Below are 24,972 nucleotides of genomic sequence, written 5' to 3' on the forward strand. Positions count from 1 at the left end.
AATGCACTGCCCTGCACAACATAGGGTTAAAATAAATAATATGCCCTGTGGAAACATAGGGTTAATAGGGTTAATGTACAGCTGCCCCTGCCCCTGTCCCCGCTGCCCCTGCCCCTGCTCCGTAGACCAGAAAGCATTTTCTGACGGGTTAATGCACTGCCCTGCACAACATAGGGTTAAAATAAATAATATGCCCTGTGGAAACATAGGGTTAATAGGGTTAATGTACACCTGCCCCTACCCCTTGCCCCGCTGCCCCTGCACCGTAGACCAGAAAGCATTTTCTGACGGCAGAAAGCATTTTCTGACGGGTTAATGCACTGCCCTGCACAACATAGGGTTAAAATAAATAATATGCCCTGTGGAAACATAGGGTTAATAGGGTTAATGTACAGCTGCCCCTGCCCCTGTCCCCGCTGCCCCTGCCCCTGCTCCGTAGACCAGAAAGCATTTTCTGACGACAGAAAGCATTTTCTGAGGGGTTAATGCACTGCCCTGCACAACATAGGGTTAAAATAAATAATATGCCCTGTGGAAACATAGGGTGAATAGGGTTAATGTACAGCTGCTCCTGCCCCTGTCCCCGCTGCCCCTGCCCCTGCCCCGTAGACCAGAAAGCATTTTCTGACGACAGAAAGCATTTTCTGAGGGGTTAATGCCCTGCCCTGCACAACATAGGGTTAAAATAAATAATATTCCCTGGGGAAACATAAGGTTAATAGGGTTAATGTACAGCTGCCCCTGCCCCTTGCCCCGCTGCCCCTGCACCATAGACCAGAAAGCATTTTCTGACGGGTTAATGCACTGCCCTGCACAACATAGGGTTAAAATAAATAATATGCCCTGTGGAAACATAGGGTTAATAGGGTTAATGTACAGCTTCCCCTGCCCCTTGCCCCGCTGCCCCTGCCCCGTAGACCAGAAAGCATTTTCTGACAGCAGAAAGCATTTTCTGACGGTTTTATGCACTCCCCTGCACAACATAGGGTTAAAATAAATAATATGCCCTGTGGAAACATAGGGTTAATAGGGTTAATGTACAGCTGCCCCTGCCCCTTGCCCCGCTGCCCCTGCCCCGTAGTCCAGAAAGCATTTTCTGAAAGCAGAAAGCATTTTCTGACGGGTTGATGCACTGCCCTGCACAACATAGGGTTAAAATAAACAATATGCCCTGTGGAAACATAGGGTTAATAGGGTTAATGTACAGCTGCCCCTGCCTCTTGCCCCGCTGCCCCTGCCCCGTAGACCAGAAAGCATTTTCTGACAGCAGAAAGCATTTTCTGACGGGTTAATGCACTGCCCTGCACAACATAGGGTTAAACTAAACAATATGCCCTGTGGAAACATAGGGTTAATGAACAGCTGCCCCTGCCCCTTGCCCCGCTGCCCCTGCCCCGAAGACAAAGCATTTTCTGACAGCAGAAAGCATTTTCTGACGGGTTAATGCACTGCCCTGCACAACATAGGGTTAAAACAAATAATATGCCCTGTGGAAACATAGGGTTAATAGGGTTAATGTACAGCTGCCCCTGCCCCTTGCCCCGCTGCCCCTGCCCCGAAGACAAAGCATTTTCTGACAGCAGAAAGCATTTTCTGACGGGTTAATGCACTGCCCTGCACAACATAGGGGTAAAATAAACAATATGCCCTGTGGAAACATAGGGTTAATAGGCTTAATGTACAGCTGCCCCTGCCTCTTGCCCCGCTGCCCCTGCCCCGTAGACCAGAAAGCATTTTCTGACAGCAGAAAGCATTTTCTGACGGGTTAATGCACTGCCCTGCACAACATAGGGTTAAAATAAATAATATGCCCTGTGGAAACATAGGGTTAATAGGGTTAATGAACAGCTGCCCCTACCCCTGGCCCCGCTGCCCCTGCCCCGTAGACCAGAAAGCATTTTCTGACAGCAGAAAGCATTTTCTGACGGGTTAATGCACTGCCCTGCACAACATAGGGTTAAAATAAATAATATGCCCTGTGGAAACATAGGGTTAATGTACAGCTGCCCCTGCTCCTTGCCCCGCTGCCCCTGCCCCGTAGACCAGAAAGCATTTTCTGACAGCAGAAAGCATTTTCTGACGGGTTAATGCACTGCCCTGCACAACATAGGGTTAAAATAAATAATATGCCCTGTGGAAACATAGGGTTAATAGGATTAATGAACAGCTGCCCCTGCCCCTTGCCCCGCTGCCCCTGCCCCGTAGACCAGAAAGCATTTTCTGACAGCAGAAAGCATTTTCTGATGGGTTAGTGCACTGCCCTGCACAACATAGGGTTAAAATAAATAATATGCCCTGTGGAAACATAGGGTTAATAGGGTTAATGAACAGCTGCCCCTGCCCCTGTCCCCGCTGCCCCTGCCCCGTAGACCAGAAAGCATTTTCTGACAGCAGAAAGCATTTTCTGACGGGTTAATGCACTGCCCTGCACAACATAGGGTTAAAATAAATAATATGCCCTGTGGAAACATAGGGTTAATAGGGTTAATGTACAGCTGCCCCTGCTCCTTGCCCCGCTGCCCCTGCCCCGTAGACCAGAAAGCATTTTCTGACAGCAGAAAGCATTTTCTGACGGGTTAATGCACTGCCCTGCACAACATAGGGTTAAAATAAATAATATGCCCTGTGGAAACATAGGGTTAATAGGATTAATGAACAGCTGCCCCTGCCCCTTGCCCCGCTGCCCCTGCCCCGTAGACCAGAAAGCATTTTCTGACAGCAGAAAGCATTTTCTGACGGGTTAGTGCACTGCCCTGCACAACATAGGGTTAAAATAAATAATATGCCCTGTGGAAACATAGGGTTAATAGGGTTAATGTACAGCTGCCCCTGCCCCCGCTGCCCCTGCCCCTGCTCCGTAGACCAGAAAGCATTTTCTGACGGGTTAATGCACTGCCCTGCACAACATAGGGTTAAAATAAATAATATGCCCTGTGGAAACATAGGGTTAATAGGGTTAATGTACACCTGCCCCTACCCCTTGCCCCGCTGCCCCTGCACCGTAGACCAGAAAGCATTTTCTGACGGCAGAAAGCATTTTCTGACGGGTTAATGCACTGCCCTGCACAACATAGGGTTAAAATAAATAATATGCCCTGTCGAAACATAGGGTTAATAGGGTTAATGTACAGCTGCCCCTGCCCCTGTCCCCGCTGCCCCTGCCCCTGCTCCGTAGACCAGAAAGCATTTTCTGACGGGTTAATGCACTGCCCTGCACAACATAGGGTTAAAATAAATAATATGCCCTGTGGAAACATAGGGTTAATAGGATTAATGAACAGCTGCCCCCGCCCCTTGCCCCGCTGCCCCTGCCCCGTAGACCAGAAAGCATTTTCTGACAGCAGAAAGCATTTTCTGACGGGTTAGTGCACTGCCCTGCACAACATAGGGTTAAAATAAATAATATGCCCTGTGGAAACATAGGGTTAATAGGGTTAATGAACAGCTGCCCCTGCCCCTGTCCCCGCTGCCCCTGCCCCGTAGACCAGAAAGCATTTTCTGACAGCAGAAAGCATTTTCTGACGGGTTAATGCACTGCCCTGCACAACATAGGGTTAAAATAAATAATATGCCCTGTGGAAACATAGGGTTAATAGGGTTAATGTACAGCTGCCCCTGCCCCTGTCCCCGCTGCCCCTGCCCCTGCTCCGTAGACCAGAAAGCATTTTCTGACGGGTTAATGCACTGCCCTGCACAACATAGGGTTAAAATAAATAATATGCCCTGTGGAAACATAGGGTTAATAGGGTTAATGTACACCTGCCCCTACCCCTTGCCCCGCTGCCCCTGCACCGTAGACCAGAAAGCATTTTCTGACGGCAGAAAGCATTTTCTGACGGGTTAATGCACTGCCCTGCACAACATAGGGTTAAAATAAATAATATGCCCTGTGGAAACATAGGGTTAATAGGGTTAATGTACAGCTGCCCCTGCCCCTGTCCCCGCTGCCCCTGCCCCTGCTCCGTAGACCAGAAAGCATTTTCTGACGGGTTAATGCACTGCCCTGCACAACATAGGGTTAAAATAAATAATATGCCCTGTGGAAACATAGGGTTAATAGGGTTAATGTACACCTGCCCCTGCCCCTTGCCCCTTGCCCCTGCACCGTAGACCAGAAAGCATTTTCTGACGGCAGAAAGCATTTTCTGACGGGTTAATGCACTGCCCTGCACAACATAGGGTTAAAATAAATAATATGCACTGTGGAAACATAGGGTTAATAGGGTTAATGTACAGCTGCCCCTGCCCCTTGCCCCGCTGCACCTGCCCCTGCCCCGCTGCCCCGTAGACCAGAAAGCATTTTCTGACGGGTAAGCAAAATCCGACGTTACAGTACCGTCGGATTTTGCTTTGCCATTGAAATTCACGCATGCGCAGTAGCAGCCTAAGCATTTTTCGACGATGAGCAGAATTCGACGTTACACCGGTTTGGCATGGAGTTGCCAATGCTTTTGAATTCTTGGACGCTGCATTGGGGTATTTTCGTGACCCAGGTCATCCTGGGTAGATTTCAAGAGGGAGGTACGTGTCATTGGGCCTGAGTGTTGTTGTGTGAATGTTTGTGGCCCACGTTTAGGGGTGTAGGATGTGTCCCCGGGTTGGTGATTAGTGGGCGATGTTGTTTAGAGGCCGTTGTTAGTATTGCGTGGTGTGTTGTGGCCTCTGTTTCCCGGGTAGGTCCCTGTCAAGTTATTGTGCAATGTTTAGGCGCAGTTAGCGGGTTTCTTTTGTATTTAATGGGGGATGGCACTGTTTTAGTTTTTCAGTTTTTAGTGCTTATGGACATTTGGAAACGTGGTGCGGGTATTGACGTTTCCTGGTCGGAGATCTGCACTCATCTATGAACATGAGCGTGCGGGGAAGGGGCTTTGGGGCATGTTGCCGGGCAGAACATGGGCATTTTTCCAAGAGCCTGGGGTTTTGCTCGGAGACTGCACTCATCTATAAACATCAGGGTGCCGTTGCAACAGCCATTTTGGACATTTTGCCGTTCGTTGTGCATAGGTGTGCATGCTAATCCGGAGCAGAGAAGTAAACTGGTTGCAGGGAAGTAAACTGGCGCAGAGAAGTAATGCTGTGCTATTTAGCCAACTTGGAAATAATATAGCAGGAATTTTGACCCTTTTCAGGCTTTTCAACTCAGGGTTCAGGTAGTATGTGGAGTGAGAGCAATAGTGATAGGATGCTTGAGGTGTTAACATGTTTATTTGTGATAGGATTTGCATGTCATAGTGTTACATCTCATAACAAAACCTTTTAGGACACTTCATTGATTTTTAAGAGTTATAGCAATGGAAATATGTAGTTGTGAGGGTTTCACAATGTTATTTGTAGGTAATGACCCTACAACTGTGTTATGGAGCTATGAAGGTACAATAAGGTACTAGATGTTTTGGATCTGTATAATGGAAAAAGTTGTGATATATGGTGTGGAGCCATGCATCTTTGAATGCTGGCATGGAGGCACAATAAGGTGTCAAATATTCTGGATGTAGTGTGGAGCCACACTTATGTACTGGCACAGAGGCACAATAAAGGGCCTCATCACGAGTTTGGCAGTAACCCTTAAATCCGGCGGTAGCGCTGTTACCGCCGGATTTAAGGGTCCGCCAAATCAGGGCTTCGGCTGATTTCCCCGCGCTAAAAGCGCAAAATTTCCCCATTCCCCAGAATGGGGAATTCCCGAATGGGCTCAATGGGGAATGGGCAATACCCGTTCCGCCAAACCCGTGATCCGGCGCTAATAGCGCCGGTAGGTTTGGCGGTAGGGCTGATAACGCCAGCGCTTTTAGTGCCGGCGTTACCGCCCAACTCGTGATGAGGCATAGGGCCTAATCACGAGTTGGGCGGTAACCCTTAAAATCGGCGGTAACGCTATGAGCGCCGATTTTAAGGGTCCGTCAGATCACGAGTACAAATACCGCCGGCACCATTACAGCCGGCGCAAGTACAGCCGGCTGTACACGCGTCGGCTGTAAAAGCGCCAGTATCCATTTGCGCTAAAACATAGCAATCACGAGTCTGCGCAATTAGCGCCAGAAAAGCGGCGGATAATCCGCCGAAAATACCCCCAGCAAAATGCTGGAGGTAAAAGAACACAGGGCACAGCAATAAGGGCCCAGGTGAAACCAATGCAAATCAGAGGCCTACAAAGGACCCACCCATGCACAACACACCCTCCCCAACACCATTTCACCAGCGGGAGCAGACAGCAATAATGGCCAAGGTGAAACCAATGCAAATCAGAGGCCTACAAAAGACCCACCCATGCACAACACACCCTCCCCAACACCATTTCACCAGCAGGAGCAGGGAGGAGACAGCAATAAGGGCCCAGGTGAAACCAATGCAAATCAGAGGCCTACAAAGGACCCACACATGCAAAACACACCCTCCCCAACACCATTTCACCAGCAGGAGCAGGGAGGAGACAGCAATAAGGGCCCAGGTGAAACCAATGCAAATCAGAGGCCTACAAAGGACCCACCCATGCAAAATACACCCTCCCCAACACCATTACACCAGCAGGGAGGAGACAGCAATAAGGGCCCAGGTGAAACCAATGCAAATCAGAGGCCTACAAAGGACCCACACATGCACAACACACCCTCCCCAACCCCATGCTGCCATTTGGAGTCGGGAGCCTTGATGTGGACATTTACCTGCTGCGCCTGGAGCTACATAGGCCAGCCAACCAGGCCAGGGCATTGGGAGCGCAGGGGGTGGTGGGGATGAGGAGAAGGAGGAGGAGAGCAGCACCAGCAAGGCGGCCAGCCATCCCCAGGGTCAGGCCAACACCCTGGGCCCTGACTGATGGCCAGTTGGTGACCGAATATCGGCTAGACAGGGCAACCATCACCCAGTTGCTGGACACAATCCAGGCTGACATCGGCAGCCGTCTAGCCATCAGCACAGCAGTACCCCCGCTTGTGAAGCTCGTGTCCGTGCTACAATTCCTCGGGACTGGCAGCTACCAACACACCGTTGCCATGATGCATGGCATGGCCCAGTCCACATTCAGTGCCATGCTGGGACAGGTGCTGGATGCACTGTTGAATCACGTGAATGAGCACATTGCATTGCCAGCCACACAGGCACAGGTGAACCAGCTGAAGGGTCAATTCCATGCCATTGCCCAAGTCCCGAATGTAATAGCAGTCCTGGACTGCACACATGTAGCACTCGTACCACCCCAGGCACGTTAGGCAGCCTACAGAAACCAGAAAAATTACCATTCCCTGAATGAGCAGATGACATGTGGCCCTGACCTCACCTTCAGCCACTGCTGTGCCCGCTACCCAGGATCTACCTACGACTCCATGGTCTTGCGCAACAGTACCCTGCCAGCGTACATGGAAAGGCGCCGAGGGCAAAACACATGGCTGCTGGGTGAGTACAAAGGTATACCGTAATGCATGTTGATCCACATATGATGGGGCTGGTCACACACAGTGAAATCCCTGAATGGCAATAGGCAGCAACATCACTGCAGAATTTCCATGCAAGCACCTTGCACGAGAAACCTTGGACATGTCCAACACAGCATAACACACCCATTCAGGATGTAAAAGACACTTGGCAGCACAGTGACATATGGAAGGCCTACGACCACAAAGCCTCCTGTGTGAGTTGCAATATGGTTTCCCACCCTGACACAGTACAGACATCTCACCCTGGCCACCCGACAATCATGCAAATGTAACACAAAAGTCGGCACATCCACAAAAGGACTACACATAAGTAGTCTGATTAATGCCAATGTACATCCCCCAAACACTGTCCCCTGATTGGCCAATGAAATGCCTGGAGAACAGTACACAATAGTGGCAACCAGCAAATGCAACAGCTGCCAAAGGGAATGGCAATGACACATGAGGTAGCCACTTCTCGCATGCACAAGCAGATGGAAGGGTCCCCTTCCCCAGTGACAATGGACTGAGTACTGTTACATTTTGAAACAGAGGTGTACCAAGTTGTGAGTACTCCATTGAATCAATGCTGCTCCTAGCACAGCACACTCCACAATGTTAGTGACCAAATGACAAGTAGGCCACATGTAATATATGAGTGTGATGCAGATGACAACTCACAAATATATAAACAGCTGTAAGGCAACCTCACACCATGCATGTCCTGGAAGTAAAAGGTCGGATGCCAACATTGCAGTGAGATGGCATGACCTACTCAACAGAAACTTGATCCTGCTGAATATGTCACTGATGACTGAGCCTTGTACACCCACTGAACTTACCTTCTCCCCAAACCTGCTTTCTTTCCCCTGCAGGTGATTCTGGATATCCCGAGTACACATGGCTCATGACCCCTGTGCGTCATCCACACACTGCAGCAGAGCGGGCATACAACATTGCCCATGTTCGTACACGGATCTGTGTGGAGAGGGCATTTGGACTGCTGAAAGCACGCTTCCGGTGCCTAGACCGTATGGGAGGGGCATTGATGTATGCACCTGAAAAAGTTGGAAAAATTGTACTGACATGTGCCATGCTGCACAACATTTGCTGTCGCAGGAATGTGCCACTGCCCCCCGATGCTCATGTGCAGCCACCTGATGATGGGAGTGAAGGTGATGACGTGCCTGAAGGTGTTGCACGTGCACAAAGGGTTGGTCTGAGGGAGGGGAGGTTGGCCAGACAGGCTTGGTTGATGATTTTTTTTGATACGGGTGACAGCTACATTTTGCACATGTCACTTGAACATTAAAGAGCACTTAATCACAATCACAACTGTCCATGCTTTGTGAATTTTGAAATGTGATTTATTCTAAGTTTAACTATCCCCCCAGTGAACACCCAGCACACAATCCCCCCTCCGCCCAGTGAACACCCAGCACACAATCCCCCCTCCCCAGTGAACACCCAGCACACAACCCCCCCCCAGTGAACACCCAGCACACAATCCCCCCTCCCCCAGTGAACTCCCCACAACAGTGCAGGTAGGTGCATGTTTGTTCTCAGGGCACCCACAATGATGCCATGTCCAACTAAAATGGTCGCGGGCGCTTTCCATGTCCAGGCCCCTCTGGTGTGTGTGACCTCAGGTGGCGCATTGCACGGCACCTAGGAGAAGGCTCAAGGGATCCCTCCGTGGGTGTAGTGGAGGTTGATGGGACTGACCGGGCTGCTTGCATATGCTGACGGAAAAGGTTGTTCCCTTCCCTTGTCTGCTCAGCAAGTGCTGATACTGCCTCGCACAACTCCCGTACCCTTTGGCCAAACCCTGTCAGGGCTGAGGTGCACTGCTCCACCACTCTGCGTGTGCGCGCGTTGTCTCGGGCAATGTACTTGCAGCGATGGCGTATGGATGCACTGATGGCCTTGATGTGCCGGCTGTGCACTTTGGCCATGGATTCTACTTTGGCCTGTTTGGCCTCAATTACGTCCAGTCGTCCCATCACTGCTGCTCCCGTGACGAAGGGTACCCCTGGTGTGGCAGGTACCGGCCTGCCACTTGTGCGCTGTTGGGGGGGGGGCTGCATGGGGACATGTTGCTGGCTTGGATTGGGCTAGCAGGCTTTGCGTGCCAGTCTTCAGCGCTGCCATATGATGGTGTGTCTTTCTCTGGCAGTGGTGTGCGGACATGACGCACATGCACACATGGGGTTTGTGCTCCCTATGTGCCAGCCCCTGTGGTGGGCCCATCCCTTCGACGTCACTGCTTCCGGGGGAATGCAAATGTCCTGCCTGATGCGCACCTGGAGGTGTCACTCTCATGTCGGGCTCCGACCCACAGGTGACTCCCTCTGCATCTGGAGTCTGCATGGTGGCTTGGGGCGAGCTGGGCATGGACTCCCTGTGGACATGTGGATGCTGCAGCGGTCTGGTTGGGCTGCGCTGTGGTGATGTGGGATGGGCCGGTGTCGGTTCCCTTACGCGCTGCCCCTTTGTGGGGTGGTGCTGGTCGAGGCACGCTGCCTTGGGCGCTGTGATGGAGTGGCCTCCTCCCCGTCATCTTCATCCCGTGAGGTTCGCCGTGTGCCTGTGGGGCACATAGGGTGTGGATTGAGTTCAAGGCAACCTACATTAGTATCAAGCAGTTCGTGTCATCAAGTGGGATTGTAGACAGTATCAATTATGCATGCCACTTGCATATTGCTCAGTCTCCATGTGGTGATTGGTGTGATGCGTGAGTGTGGAGGTACACTGCATGGGAATGTTTGTGTGACAAGAGCACATGCGGGGTTGGGGTGCACTACGCTCAGGGTCCTGGGGGTGTATTCTTGCACACTCACACTCTAGGTAGCTGTCCCATGGCTATGGATGTCTGTCCCCTGTCCCTTCTATTGATGCACTGCACGTGCAGGGTAGTCTAGACGGCACTACGGTTCAATGGTTCAAGGGCTCACTTATGGGTGTCTGTAGTGCCTCACACGCATTTCATCGAATTCATTCACTCAGGGTCTGCATGTGTGGTACTTTCAGTTGCATGCATTCGGGGTGGGACTCACCTGCAGTCGGATCAATGCCAGTGCCTGCCTCCGCTCCACCAATTCCCTCGATGGTGCCCATGCAATTAGGGCAGTCATCTTCTCCTCCCAGGGTGTAAGTTCGGGTGGTGGTGGTGGTGGCCCTCCTCCAGTGCCCCTGCTTGCACTCCTGTGCTGTGAGAGGATGCCGCGGACTCTCACATGCAAGTCGTTGAGGCACTTGCGACAGTCCTCGCCATCCCGGGGCACGCGCCCCACTGCAGACACCCTTTGGCTGATTTTGCGCCAGATCTGTGCACGGCGCTGCCCACTGGTCTTGCGCTGTTGCAGTTCTTCATGGTGGATCTCTGCCTCCTCCACCAGTACGGCCAGCTCCTGGTCACTAAATGTGGGCTTCCTCACCCTGTCCAGGGCTGACTTGCCCCTAGTGCGCTCCTGTGACATGATTTACTCTTCCCAGGGGTGGATGGCTTGCAGGGGCTGTGATATTCGACGGATTGTGATTTCCAAGATGGCCACCGCTAAAGGGCGCGCAGGGAATCCGTTTGGACCCCTCTGTGCAATGTTCACCATATGCCCTGCTTCTTATTGCAAACAGGGTAAATGCTGCCTGCCATTTACAACAGTTCCTAGGCAATCCACCTACTTTTTGCATTACTGCCGGCGTCAAAATGAGGTTCTGGAGGTAAAGCATGCGGATTTGCATGACGGATGGATGTGGCGTAAGCAGCAATTTCACCAGAGAAATCAATGAAGATATGGCAGCACAGAAAAAGCACTAGTACAAGTTTTATGCATGCCCTTTACGTTACAACAGAAAGAAAACGACCTCCCCTATGTCAGAGTTTGCACATTTGAAACAAGACTAAAAGTAACATTAATGTTTTCATCCTCATTTTGTTTTGAGGATCAAATGCACAGAGGTCGTCAGCTTCTAACACTGCCCTTCAATGTACATGTTTTTCGTTAGAAATGCAGTCCCAGCCTTTTTACACCACTAACAAAAAACAAGCATTGACAAAGCCAACATTTTTGACCTGAGTATAGGTATTAAATAGTCTTTTGTTAGGCTGTGCTATCATCAGATCATTTTCCAGCTGTTGACATCTAGTAGCCACGTGGTACCATTATGTCGGTGCCTGGCAAACACCCCATCCCAGATCTACACAAAAGCAAACATTGTTGGCTTTGCTGATATTGTTTAACAGGAATTCAGTTCAAGCAACATAGCAAGGACACATATACTGATTGCAAATTAAGTCGCTGAAGGCACACTTGATTAAGACAGTTTTAGAGCATAATGAGCTGCTTTATAGTTGCAATTTAAGAAGTATGCTCAGAAATCACAGAACTATACTCAACGAGATCCCAGGGGTATGTATTTTGGGCATGGAGAGGCAGTTAAGGGGTGGCAATGGCCATATGGACTAGCATGGCCACAGGCAGTCGATGGGCGGGTAAATAATCAAACAACACCTACAGGCTGTGTACCTCCTCTCATCTCTCACCTACCATCATTTCCAATGACAAGCATTTCAAGCCCAGAATTTTTGAGGACTTTGCAGATGACTCCTGTCTGTCCCTGTGTGCCGAACATCGCAGCACAGGAGTGCCTGCATGATCCCACCACTGCGGGATCCCAAGAACAGGTAAGTCCTGCTGGGCTTTACTCTCATATTGCCTCTGTGACCCTTTTGCAAATGGCTGCCGTCTTGAAGAAAGGAATTTCACCAGAGATGCTGCCCCCTGAATGCCCGCCCTCATCCCGATAGGCTGATGTGCATTCAAACTGAGATTCCTGCAGGGTGCCGGTGGGTGGCGCCGGACCCCTTTATGCTCCCCATCAGGAAATTATGGGATCTTCCTTGCTTCCTGTGGCATGCTGGTGCCTTGCGCAGTCCTGACAAGACTTACCCACCTCTCTGCACATACCAGCGGTCCTCTGCCTGCTCCTGTGAGGCCTAGGGCTGCACGCCTTGTTCCCAAAGCAAAAAATGTGCCCATCTACACTTTGTTGCGTGTATAGGTCTGGTGAGATATATGCACCTCTCAGCGCACACTCACCTTAAGCAGGTTCTCGCAGTATGTCCCCTTACTTCCACCATCAGACTGGCGAGTGAGCTCTCAGGCTCAACCCTCCCCTGCCTATAGCCTAACCCTTTAGCCAACACCTTCTTGGTTCTGCTGCCCTACACCATGAATAAACAGACACCCATGCTAGCAGCCTCTACCCAACCTACAGTTGCTTGATCACATAACACAGCTGAATCTTTTACTCCTGGAATTGACTTCCCTTGCACCCTCTCTGCACCGCGTGCTAAAGGTCAAGCATTAACGCACATGCACTTACCACCACAAAGAGTCTTCTCTTCTCCTAACACAGCTGACATACCACTCTGCTCCACTATGAAGGCCCTCTCTAAATTATTCATACAGGACGCCTATAGCACAATAGGAAGGCACACCAAAGCAGTGTACTGTGTATCCCCGAACCTGCAGCAGCAAAATCAGATAATACGGCTGTACTTTCTTGTGACCTACCTGTTGCACTCCACAACGCCCTAGGGGACTCGATAGCTTCTGGGGGGAGTAGCCACGCTACCCATCTTCTTCCTCACTCTGAGTGTAAATCATGTAAGCCTAACACTAAACCTACTACACCTCCTTTAAAGGGTGAATTAGTGAATACTAGCTCTATCTCCGCCCACCCACTTGACATTGCTGACCTCATTACGACCAATAACCTTGATCTTTTACCCATATCGGAAACCTGGCTTCACGCTGCCTCTGGCCCATCCTTATCCCTTTCCATACCACCTAAATATTCTATTCATCACAATGACGGATTGGATCCAGAGGCGGTGGTGTCGCCCTCATAGCAAGAGATTCATTACCACTTAGAGACATGTGTAACACTCCCTTCTCTTCAGGTGAAATCCTGACTACCAAACTGAGCCTCTCTCACACTTCCATGGTAACCATACATGTGGTCTATCGTGCTCCTGGCCCTCTCTGCTCTTTCAAAGAGGATATCGTGCACCTCCTCTCCAACGCCCAAAACCATACTCCTGGGTGACCTGAACCTGGGCCTCAACGTTGAGACAGATTTAAACACCATAATGCTAGCCAACTCTTAATGCGTTAGTCTTTGCACAATGCACCCTCAGCTCCACGCACTCCAAGGGCCGAATCCTAGATTTGCTTGCCAACCTTTACTGCAACATTGCTATTACCTCAAATCAGCCTTGCCCCTGGGCTGATCACAACATTATCCTATTCACTGTACCAGGGCCCATTCTCCACCAAACCGTAGCCCCACCCCTCTCCGCCACTCCCGCTTGGAGCAACAGAAACATTATGGCCTGCAGACTCTAGTCAACGACCCTACCGCCCTGGTGGACCTTGTAGAGAGACACCTCAATGATCACACCAGAAAAACAAACAACCCACTAGGGAAAAAAAAGCCCAACATACTTCTTGCACGCAAAACAAAGTTTTATTTCTACCAAAATAGAACTGCACCAGCAAAGAACTCTGCTGCCATGGAACGTTCTGGGCAAATTAGCATGAGCAGCACTTTATAAAGGCAAACAGCGTCGTCAGTGACGTAAATAACATAATGTGCAAACCCGCATGGCTGATTAGTTGAGACCCTATACATAGGCTACCTGCTCCATCAGGGATGCCCTGCTATTGGTCACAGACCCTTCTGTCCATCTTCTTCCACGTGGGTTCCTCCCTTCGCGTCATCGGGCATGAAGCTACCACTGATTGGCAATTATGTGAAGAAAAACAATCCAGGCTCTATCTCTAACCTGGTGTGCACCTGGTACTGTAGACATGGGCTAAGAGGATACTTGGAGGCGCTCGCTTCTTAAAAGATTATAGCTCGATTCCAGACACGTTGGTTCCCGACCAAAGTTCTCCACCCTCGTTTTAGCTCTGTTGTTTTATCCCTCCCGGCACCTCGCAGCACAAATCACGCGACCTATAATGAAAGCATCTGGTGCTTGTTTTCATATCTTTTCTGATTGATTGGGGGTCTAATATTTTTATGGTTGTTGGTCTGGAACTAGCTGCTGTCTGGGAATGCCGGGGGTCTTGAGACTGGGACTCTCAGGTGCTATTACTTAGACCTGGGACAAGGAAGGTCCGAGGCACGTGCCCTCCTTCTCATGGGATCGCTTTTCTCAGTGAGCACTTGACTCCCTTGTGGGCTTGCATGGCACATTGCTTCTGGGATACGAAATGTTGGCAACATGAGACAATGAAGGGTCTATGAATCTCTGCAGTTATGGCCTTCATCACTGGTGCCCAAACTACAAACTATCCCCGCCTGCACACACTCTTTTTCTATGCATGTGACATGCAGCCCTGACTTCAGAGCAAAACTAGGGCTCAATTCCAATATGGCTGCTACTATTTAAGAGTTTTGATTCTTCATGCATCACTAGAGCAAGACACACCCCCTCCTCCCACATTGTCGCTTCTAGCAACAGTCCCCTTCCCCTGTAACATCCCTCAGCCCCTACCGCACTTTCCCGGTCCTCTGCTTCATGCAAACGCACAGGGGGTCTGGGCCGAGGTCCAGGATGATCGTCCCTCCTTCCCAACAACCCGTACAACCTAACACTTAGACAGGCTATCAATACTGTGGCTTCCCTCACCCTGCGGAAAGCCAAAGCTGTCGCTCACCACAATGCTTGGTTTTCTCCTGAACTCAAAGCCCTCCCCCTACTCAACACGAGGTGAATTTGAAGTGGAACAAAAACCCCACCAAGCCTAACTAAGCTTGCTTCACCCTCGCAGCAAAGGAATACAAAAAGGCCATTCTCCAAGGAAAGAGCTTCACCTATAACACTGAAATTGCCCAGGCGAATTCTAGCGCTAGAGAGTTCTTTGCTATACTGCATGAGCTTGAAGCCTCAGCGCCTCCCAGCCCCAAAAAACTGGACACAGGATAGCGCCTGGTATGTTAATATTCAAAATGCCTTAATACTCAAAATTGACACACTAAAAAAAAGATCATTATAAACAAATACACCGTGTGCTGTGTGATACTTGCTATTCCTACTACTGGGCCTCAAGCGACCCTACAAAATCGATCACCGAAACTGCAGTCCTCCAGATCATCAAAAGACTGAAAACTTCTCGCTGTCAAGGAGACATCTGCACAATGTCAGTCATCAAGGACTGCGCCAAATCACTCGCCCTTCATTGCCACCCTCATCAATACTTCATTTTCCTCATGCTCTGTGCCTAATAGCCTCAAAGATGCATGGGTCATTCTGCTTCTAAAAAAAACGATTCTTGACCGACCCATCCCTACAAATTACCACGCTATAACCACTGTCCCTTTTCTTCTTAAAATCCTGAATCATACGACATACCTATGGATCCAGCTCCTCCTGGAAACTAACAAGCTCCTGTGCCTGCACCAATCCGGATTCTGACCGGGCTTCGGCACAGAATCTGCATTGCTGGATCTAAAGAACCAACTAGATGAGATCAAAGATTCTGGCAAAACGGCCCTACTCCTGCTACGTGATTTGTTGGCCGCCTTTGATCTTGTGGACCACCAAATCTTGTGTCACCACCTGGCGTCAGCAGCACACTCCTCACCTGGAGCCATCGCGTGGACCACTTTCTTCCTTTCTGACAGGTCCATGAGAGGTTTCTTAGCTAATGTGGCAGCCCTGCCTGCTCCTGTCACTTGTGGTGTCCCGCAAGGATCTTGTGTCTCCCCGACCCTCTACAACATTTTCACAAAACTCCTATTTGACATGCTTGACGGCAAAGGAATTTCATACACCAACTACATTGACGACACGCAGATCCTCCTCCCCCTCATTACAGACTACGCTACTGATGCCAACAATCTGCACTTAATCCACCACACCATCCAGGCATGGATGGCTTCCCACCTCCTCTGCCTTAATGACGATAAGACAGAACTTCTCTTGGTTGATTCCCAAACTTCACTCAGTAAGCTCGACCAATCCTACAAATCATTCACTATAGAGGGCAACATCATCCAGGTGTCCAGCAATGTCAATGTCCTTATCTAGATAGGTCAATGCTATTGCCTCTTCCGCGGCACACACCTTCAAACTAATTAATAAATGCAGACCTTTTCTAACCTCTGATAACTGCATCCACATTGCCAGAGCGCTTATTGGCTCTCAATTGGATTATTGCAATGCCCTATTTGCAGGTACTTCTTCATGCAACATTAACAAATTCCAAATCATTCAAAACGTTGCCCTGTGGGCTGCACCTAGCATCCCAAAGCATGAACATATCTCAGCGGAAAGAAGAAGCGCGTACTGGTTACAGATCTGCAAGCGTATTATTTTCAAAACTTTACCAATCACGCACAAATGCCTTTGCAACTCGGTGCAGAAGTACCTCTCGCAAAAACGTTCCAAAGTCCAATCTTCCAGACCCATACCCTCCTCTTGTTCTCACCAACTCATCATCCCTCGATTCAGGCATAAGAGAGCAGAGGGATCAAGCTTCCTGGTCATAGCCTCAACGACCTGGAACGCCTTACCCTTGACACTGAGAACCGAACAATCCTATAGGGTTTTCGAGAAACAACTTAATACTCTACTCTTCTCTATGAACATCTCACTTGTCTGATTACAATTATGTTACCTTGTACCTGGGTCTTAATCATATGTGTTTCTGCTGTGTGTAACCAGTGCCTTGATGCCTCTGGGTTTAGAGTGCTTAACAAATGCAAAATAAATAAATGCAGTGTTTTCAGCGCCATCTAATAGCCAAAACTAACAAGCGGTAATGCCAGCCACCATGTGCACGAATGCACATGGCGGGTGATATTACTGCCTACTTTGTAATCCTCTCCCCACATCAAAATTAGATGCTGGCATATTTTCTGCACTCAGAATGGTGTGAATGTGAAACAAGACTACGATCCGTCCCCAAATGCTGTGCAGAAAATATATCCAAAATGAGCAGAACATAACTTACTGGGAGAATGCTTGTCTCCACCAGTGATTTACATTCCGGCCCATTTCACACGGCATAGAAAATGATGCCGTTTGTATTTTCAGGAATCATTTTAAATTTGATAGAAAAACAAGTGGGATTTGGATTAATGAAATTCCTCATTCCGTAAAGTATGTGATCAAGCGGCGGAATTGGAGCCTGGGGAAAGAAATGGAGTGATTCTGGGCAATCGACTGTAACTCCTTGTGCCTCAAAATATAAATAAGAGTTATGTATGTGAAAAGACAACCACACAGTGTTCTGTTTCAATAAAATGTTGCAAACCCATTGTCCCCATCACATTCTGGGGCCTCATTACAGGAGCTATAGACTCATGCACTAGGAAATAGTGCAGTAGGCATATTCTTTCAGTGCATTTTTCCATCGGGGCAAAGTTTGCGCTTGTGCTAATATTCTGCCCTGTTGGTCCTGGGGGAAACAATGCAACAGTGGAAAAATGCACTCCCAAAAAATAATGAATAGGAGTGGTCGTACAGAAAGGTGGCTTTGGTGAAGGTGCAATGAGCACTTAGACAAAAATTGCCCTCGGGCACAAAACATATTCAGCCTTGTTTTACAAAAATCGTAAATGGCATGCAGGGGGCCACCAATGTTAGCACTTACATGCTGTGGCGTTACTTGCATGCAATCATTTTAAACATCCACGAGGAGGAGTGGGCAATGTTGGAATTCGCTCCACACTGACATCAGAGCTGAATCATCCTTTTGGTCTTTTAGAGCCAAAGTGAAGGCCTTGCTTTTCACCCAGCAATGCTAATCCTTCGCTTCACAGACTTGCCATATCAGCAGTCAGACCAGATTGGCCCGCCTGTTCCATTTACTGTATATAACATATGTGTTGACTTTCTGTTTTGACCATTCTGCAACTTGGTCCTCCTAATGTATTTATACTCTTCATTTGTAAGTATTCTTTCACACTGTGCTCTGTATGTGCAACTTATGGTTTGCCCCAAGTTTTAATGCACCCGTATACCCCAGGGTTTGGCTGCGCTATACAAATGAATAAACTAAACTAAACAAGGAAATAGTAAAAGCAAGGCAAACTTGCTTTTACTCTTTCCACTTTCCACTCGGTCTCGTGGAAAAGCAAACGCCACCTGAAGGTCACATTTACTAATGGATACCTATGGAATCTGCCTGCTCGTGACCAGGTACAAAATTGAGGAGGATTTTATAGAAATCCATTTGTAGTCTGCCTGCATGAAAATCTCACATGCATAGAATGAGGTGCAATCACGAGACGGAGGAGAACTGCACAATGGAGATCTTATCTTTGCTCCATGCCCCTCCGCCAGCTCGTAACAGGACCAATATGAGGTGGCGCATTAAATGGATGCGCAAAAGCATTACGCCTCTCGTTTACGCCTCCAGGTAATGCGCCGCCCCATTTAAAATGAGGCAGATTGTTTCAATGTATTTTTGCACCATAATAATTCTATCCTAGTCCTTGTCCTTTATCCTAGTGCACAAATGCATTGAAAGAATGTTCTACTATGACCATTTGGACTTCCACTATGGCAACTGTTGCCCTAATGTTAATTGCACTTGCACAGATGCAAAGTTCCGGTAATACTGCTGCCACGTTCTGTAATTTCCAACACATACCGTGGGCCATTTTACAGAAACTTTGCACCAGTGCAAGTGTAATTTTGCGCAGTATTAGCACTTGAGCAAAGTGTGCCCTAATGCAAAAAGACATTGGGGACATGTTTGAAAATCATTGCATCCTGGCATGTGCAATTTTGCATGGTATTAGCACTAGGGCAAGAATTGCCCATGTGAAGAAAATATATACTTTTAATACATGTTTGCACCAGGGTAAAGTTTGCCCTTTTGCTAATATGATGCAACCCTGCACGAGCTATGGTGCAAAGGTTTTCTAATACGGCCCAAATGTTTTTTTGCATTAGGGCAAACTTTGCTCTAGTGCTAACACGGTGCAATGTTACACTTGCACCAGTGCACAGTGTCTGTAATCTGGTTCCAGGTTGTTGTCGTTTGAGCATGTTTGAGGTACTAATCCTTCAATAAACGCTAGCTGTGAAATCCCCGCCACGTCTTGGAGTTGTGGACCTGGTAATAGCTGATACATAAAATAATTTCAGAAAACTCAAAACTTGAAAGCGAGTGGACCACAAAAACAGACTACAGATATTACAAAAAGATAAACAGTCTCTGTGCGTATCTGTACAGACTGTGTAAGGACACACTGGCACGCACATAAACATGCTTGATTTGTGACCCTCGTGCACAGGATTTCCTGCCGCATTCTTTTCCCAAGATAAAGCGCCAACATACTCACAGTGCATTGAAACTGAACCCCACGGGGCTCTTTAAATTGGGCAATCTAGTAATTTATATCAGAACTAGACCTTTCAAACCAAATAGCATAATACGAGTATCAAACCCGAGTGGAACTCTCAATGTGACCATAGCTAACAAGAAAAACACATTATAAATTAATTACTTCCCTTCATCAAAAAAAGAAAAAAAGAAAAGTCAGCAGCCAGAACATTGCATTTCCAGGCTCTTGGCAATGATTGCGAGTTAGGTGCCGGATATGCTTGCATTCTGCAAGCATTTGCGGTTCATAAATGAGTCTTATGAGATGCAGCAACCTGGAATTTCACAGGAAATGAACTTCTAAACCTTTACCTGACACACAGTTGAGGGCTGGATTTTGATGCTGGTCTTGAAGTTCTGCAATTTTACAAATGTGCCAGAAAGTGGCTTACTATATCAGATTTTCTTACTGTTTTTACCCATCTTTTTTTGCAGCTATTTTGGTTCTTGGGACTGGCTCTTCCACTGCATCGGTGTTGATATCACAGGCCGGAACTAGCACCCTTGATTGCAATCTCACACTCCATGCTTCTAAACTTCTTATATCTTCTCTTGTTTTTGCCCGCCTCTTCTACTCTTCTAGTCTGCTCCTTGGCCTTCCTGTCTATCATCTTTCTCCCATTAGATCATCTACTCTTCTCCTATTCGTAGTCTATGCTCTGTTGGGAAGGGGGCACGATCTTCCCGCATGGCCAAGCGCTTCAGAATAAGGCAACGGTCGTCACAAGTTATGTAAGAGACCAGTGGGGGAGGGAGGTCCCCTTAAAGGCTTCTACACGATGACATTATTGCATGCTTCATAGATGCAGTGCACATGCTGGAATAGCAGCCATCTTAGATGTTAGCAGCTATACTCTAGCACAAAGCTTAGATGCAGCGTGGCAGTCAGCATCCCAGGCCTAGGCCGCAAACACCAGTAAAGGAATAGGTTATATCGCAGGCACTGATGAGAAAGGCCAGAGCAACACAGAACCATAAACCCTTCATTGTCCTAAAAAGTTGCCATCCTTCACGCCCTGAGAAGAATGTACCCTGCAAGGCCAGGGAGGAGGGCGGAGCGTCTTTGTACAATCCAATCCAATGAGAAGGAGGGCACCGGCCTACGACTCGCACCAGTCCCAATTCTAAGCTATAGCACCCACATGCCCTGGCTTCAGGACCTCTGAATTCCAGAATACTAGCAATTACTCGGCGTGGGGCCGATGATGAATGCAGCATCACCCACGTGAAAGAAGATGGATGGGGCTGGGACCAATGGTCTGGCATCCCCTGTGGAGCAGTTGACCTCTGTTTAGGGTCTCACGGGTTTCCACTGTATGTTATGATGTCACTGATGACGCTGTGTACCTTTATAATGTGCTTTTCATGCAGATTTTTGCAGAACCTACTGCAGCAGCAGAGTTCTTTGTTGGCGCTTCCATTTTTGTCTGGAAAATAAACTTGTTATCCTTCCAAGAGGTGTATTGGGCCTTTTTTCCCTAGTGGGTTTTATTTTTTATGGTTTGAGCATATAGGTGCTTTCCTACATTTGGTGACCCTGACGTTATACCAGCAACCACCGCGACAACGGAGGCTTCAAAGTCGCTTCTCTGAAGGGGCTGCATTCATCTACAGCGACCAGTCCCAAGCACGCAAACCGCAGTTGTGCAGGAACCATTTTATAGAATTCCTGTCTGCTCTTTGAAGCGGGGTGTGACTCCTGGGAAAGTGTAGGACGTTATTGGGAACCTGTGACGGACGAACTCAGGTGAACATGTAGACGTGAGTACAACCCTTGCGAGGGATAACAACAAAGAGGTAGGGTGAGGCAGTGTGGTATGCATGAGTAAAGGAGGAGTGTGGTGAGGCCACACAGTGAGATTTAGTTTTTTATTATTGTTTCTGTTGGTAATTTAAGAGGATTTTAAAGAGGAAAAACAGGAGTGTAGGGAGCCTTTTAGAGTAAGGGACGATGATGGCAAAATTTGTTTCGTAATAAAGAGGCAAGAAAAAAAAAAGTAGGTGCTCCATATAATTAGAGGGCTCAGTGGAAGTAGTTGTTGTTGTTTTAGCTTGTTATTTTAGCCTGTTCTAGTGTATTACGATTTATGTGTGTTAGGAAAGATTTCTTAATTGTGGGTAATTTTCCTTCCATGTGGCAACCCCTAAACTTTTTGCTGTTGTTTTCACCCTGATCTAGACTTTGCCAGAGAGGCGCAGCCTTCCGCCGCACTCCTCTGGGCTTTTGCTCCATTCTTACGGGGAAACTGACATGCCCTTAAGACAGTCAGTACCGGGAAACGTTGTTTTCCGTAGTTCTTTTATCATGTTGCAGCTTTCGCGCAACATGACACAAGAGGGCACTGTAAGCTAAGTTACTGCTCTCTTGGGTCTCTAGTCACTCTACAGGCCCTAGACACTCTCTTTGGATTCTTAATGAACGGTGCAAGTGAATCACGGACGGGACTGGTGGCAGCGATCGTTTCTTTGTGTTGTGAGCTCCTTTTGGCTGTTTAAGTGCGTTTCTCGCGCTTAGCCCATAATGGTGGCCTGGCTACCAAAAATGGCCAGACCACGAGGCTCTTTGTCCTACCCGCTGACCATCTTGCCCCCTTCACCTTCCCCAGGTCGAGCCGACCCGGGGCCTTCCTTATTTGGGCATGTACTTTCCCGCAAAACACAGATGCTTTCGCAGGCTTCTACAGGCCTTGTGTGTGCCTCCAGGATGTGGGCTGGGATGTCTGGTCCCAATACACATCCTGGGTGCCAGAGAGTCTAGTGTGTCTTGAATGCCTGGGACCACGCTGGTCCGTGATAGGTCCAAGTATGGTGTGAGTGTTTTGTGAGCAGATCTCCCTTTGGGTCCCCTCTGTTTTGGCGCAAAGGGAACTCTGGATAAGAGGAGGCTGGAAACACCACTACCATGTCGATCTCCGTAGTTCTTGCGAACGACAGGAGCCAAGTATCCTTCAACTACGAGGCTGAACCGAGGAATCGCTGGTGACCCCCTGAAGGACTGCTCCTCTGCACTGCTGTCGCTCTGTGAAACCATTCTGCCTCTGATCGAACGAGAAGGCCTGTACAGGTACTTCGACCCTTTGGGATAGTGGGAACAACCATTCTCGGCATCTTCATCATCTCCTGCACGTAAGCCTTCGGAAGCGTCTCTGGGCCATCCAGTGGACTGACCAGCCTACACAGGAGTCTTGCTCTGTTACCGCTGTCAGGTTGTGTTGTATTCCGAGTCCTTAGCACTCTCCCACGATTCGTACACTTGGCATTCCCAGGTCTGAAGTGAGAAGTGTACCTTGGGCTGAAATACACACGGCTGCTCTGTTGCCCTGCTGTGGTAACAATCTTTGCAGGTTCACTGCGTTTGGGACATCCTCAACTCTAACTTCTGCTGCCGCGGAATCTACACGACGCCGAGACGTCCCCTGCTCGCATCTGAACCTGCCAGCACTGAAACTGACGCGGAGAAGCCTGGGTCTGCCTGCATCAGGGACCGGTGAGTAGCAACGCTAGGAACTGGTCGCCCTCCTGCAGTAGCCCATAGCTTTTCTTCGCTGTGTTAAACAGCACACCTTTTTTCGCACTCTTGCTCTGCTTCTGCCCGCAAGTGGAGGCCGCGCTTGAGTAGCAGAGATCTGTTCTCCCTCCTTTGTTCACCACTCTGAACTGCCTGACTTCCTTGAAGAGACTCCCCTTGGCCCATCGGCACCAGCTTGTGCAGGTACTTTTGAGCACAAGGCTCCACTCTTCGTAGAGCTCGGTCTTCCTTCTAGTTAGGTGGCCTCTGAAGGCGAACTGGGTCTATACGATTACTTGCACTGCCTGTTTTCCTCCCCATCTAGGTGGTCTGCATATTTCGTGCTTCTAACTCTTTAGACCCTTCGGTAATTGTATATATATTGTATTTGATTGTGATGTGTTGGTTTACTTGAGTTTTATTGTGATTCTTTACTATGGTCAATATTGCAAAGGCATTGTAATAAATGTGTCTATATTTTTAATATAACTCCTGCTTGGAGTAATTTGTAAGCGTCCTTGCTTTGTGTGCTCATTGCGGGCTTTCAGTCACCCTCACCCCCCTTGAGACCTAGTCTTGCCCGCCGCGACCGCTACCTCGATTGGTCTGGCTTGTCCAGAGGTTACCCTGTTCCAAGGAACTAGGCTGGCCTTCTGAACCTCTGCCCCTCCAGGACAGAGTTCAGAAATCCATCTTAACAATGTGTAAAATGTTAAGGCCAGAGGTGGGCCGGGTTGAGAATTAGTTTTGAGAGCGTGTAATGTGAAAGTGTGTGTGTGTGCGTGTGGAAAGGGGGGAGGCAGAAGTGTTCACAGGGAAATACGGGGAGGCGGGGATGGTGGCTGGGTAGCGACTTTTGTAATAAAAGGGTGTGCAGTGCATAATTATAAAGGTTGGGATTTCGGGCGTGCAAATTGCAAAGATGGGAGTGGGACGCCATTGGAATACATGTATAGCACATTACCCTTGTCCAGAGATAAAATTGAGGAGTATCACAAACAATGGGTGGTAGAGACACAAGGGGGTGGGGTTCCCTGCTCCTGGCCAGAGCAGGACACCGACCATAGAGGGATATTAGACCACATGAGCATGTTTTAACTGCTAAATAGGGCAAACAACTTCAGAAGAAGGAGGAGATACTAGATCTGTGAAAGATGGTAGAGGATGTGGAGGACCCTGACGAAGGGGGACTCAAACCACAGATGGAGTTGCCATAGGTGCAATATCTGGGTCAATACAGGTGTCAAGGGTATCGAGAATCTCCTCTTGATCCTGTAGGATCTCGGCCTCCCTTACTTCCCTTTCCTCCTCACCTCGTATTCCCCGGCGTAGGTTCAGGGTCTGGTTCTCCTTAGGCTTGGCCTTCCCTTTTTTTTGTAGATGAGAGCGGCCGAAGGAGGCCGCCACCGCGACACCCCAAGGGTGAGCGGTGGTGACCCTCCGCGGCCGCGGAGTTGGGGGAAAAAAGCCAGAGGCTGAAAAAACCCCAGAGATCTGTAGATGAATCGTCTGTAGTAGGAAGCACTTGACACTTGCAGGAGCTGAGTATCTGCTGGAGAAGAGGCACACACCCTTCCAGAACTGGGCAGCAGGCCTCCAAGGAGGAATAGCAGAGGCAGGTAAGAAATCGGAAGTCCGAAGTATC

This window comes from Ambystoma mexicanum, chromosome 4p, assembly GCF_040938575.1.
Source record: "Ambystoma mexicanum isolate Mex_15411 chromosome 4p, UKY_AmexF1_1, whole genome shotgun sequence".
Taxonomy (NCBI): Eukaryota; Metazoa; Chordata; class Amphibia; order Caudata; family Ambystomatidae; genus Ambystoma; species Ambystoma mexicanum.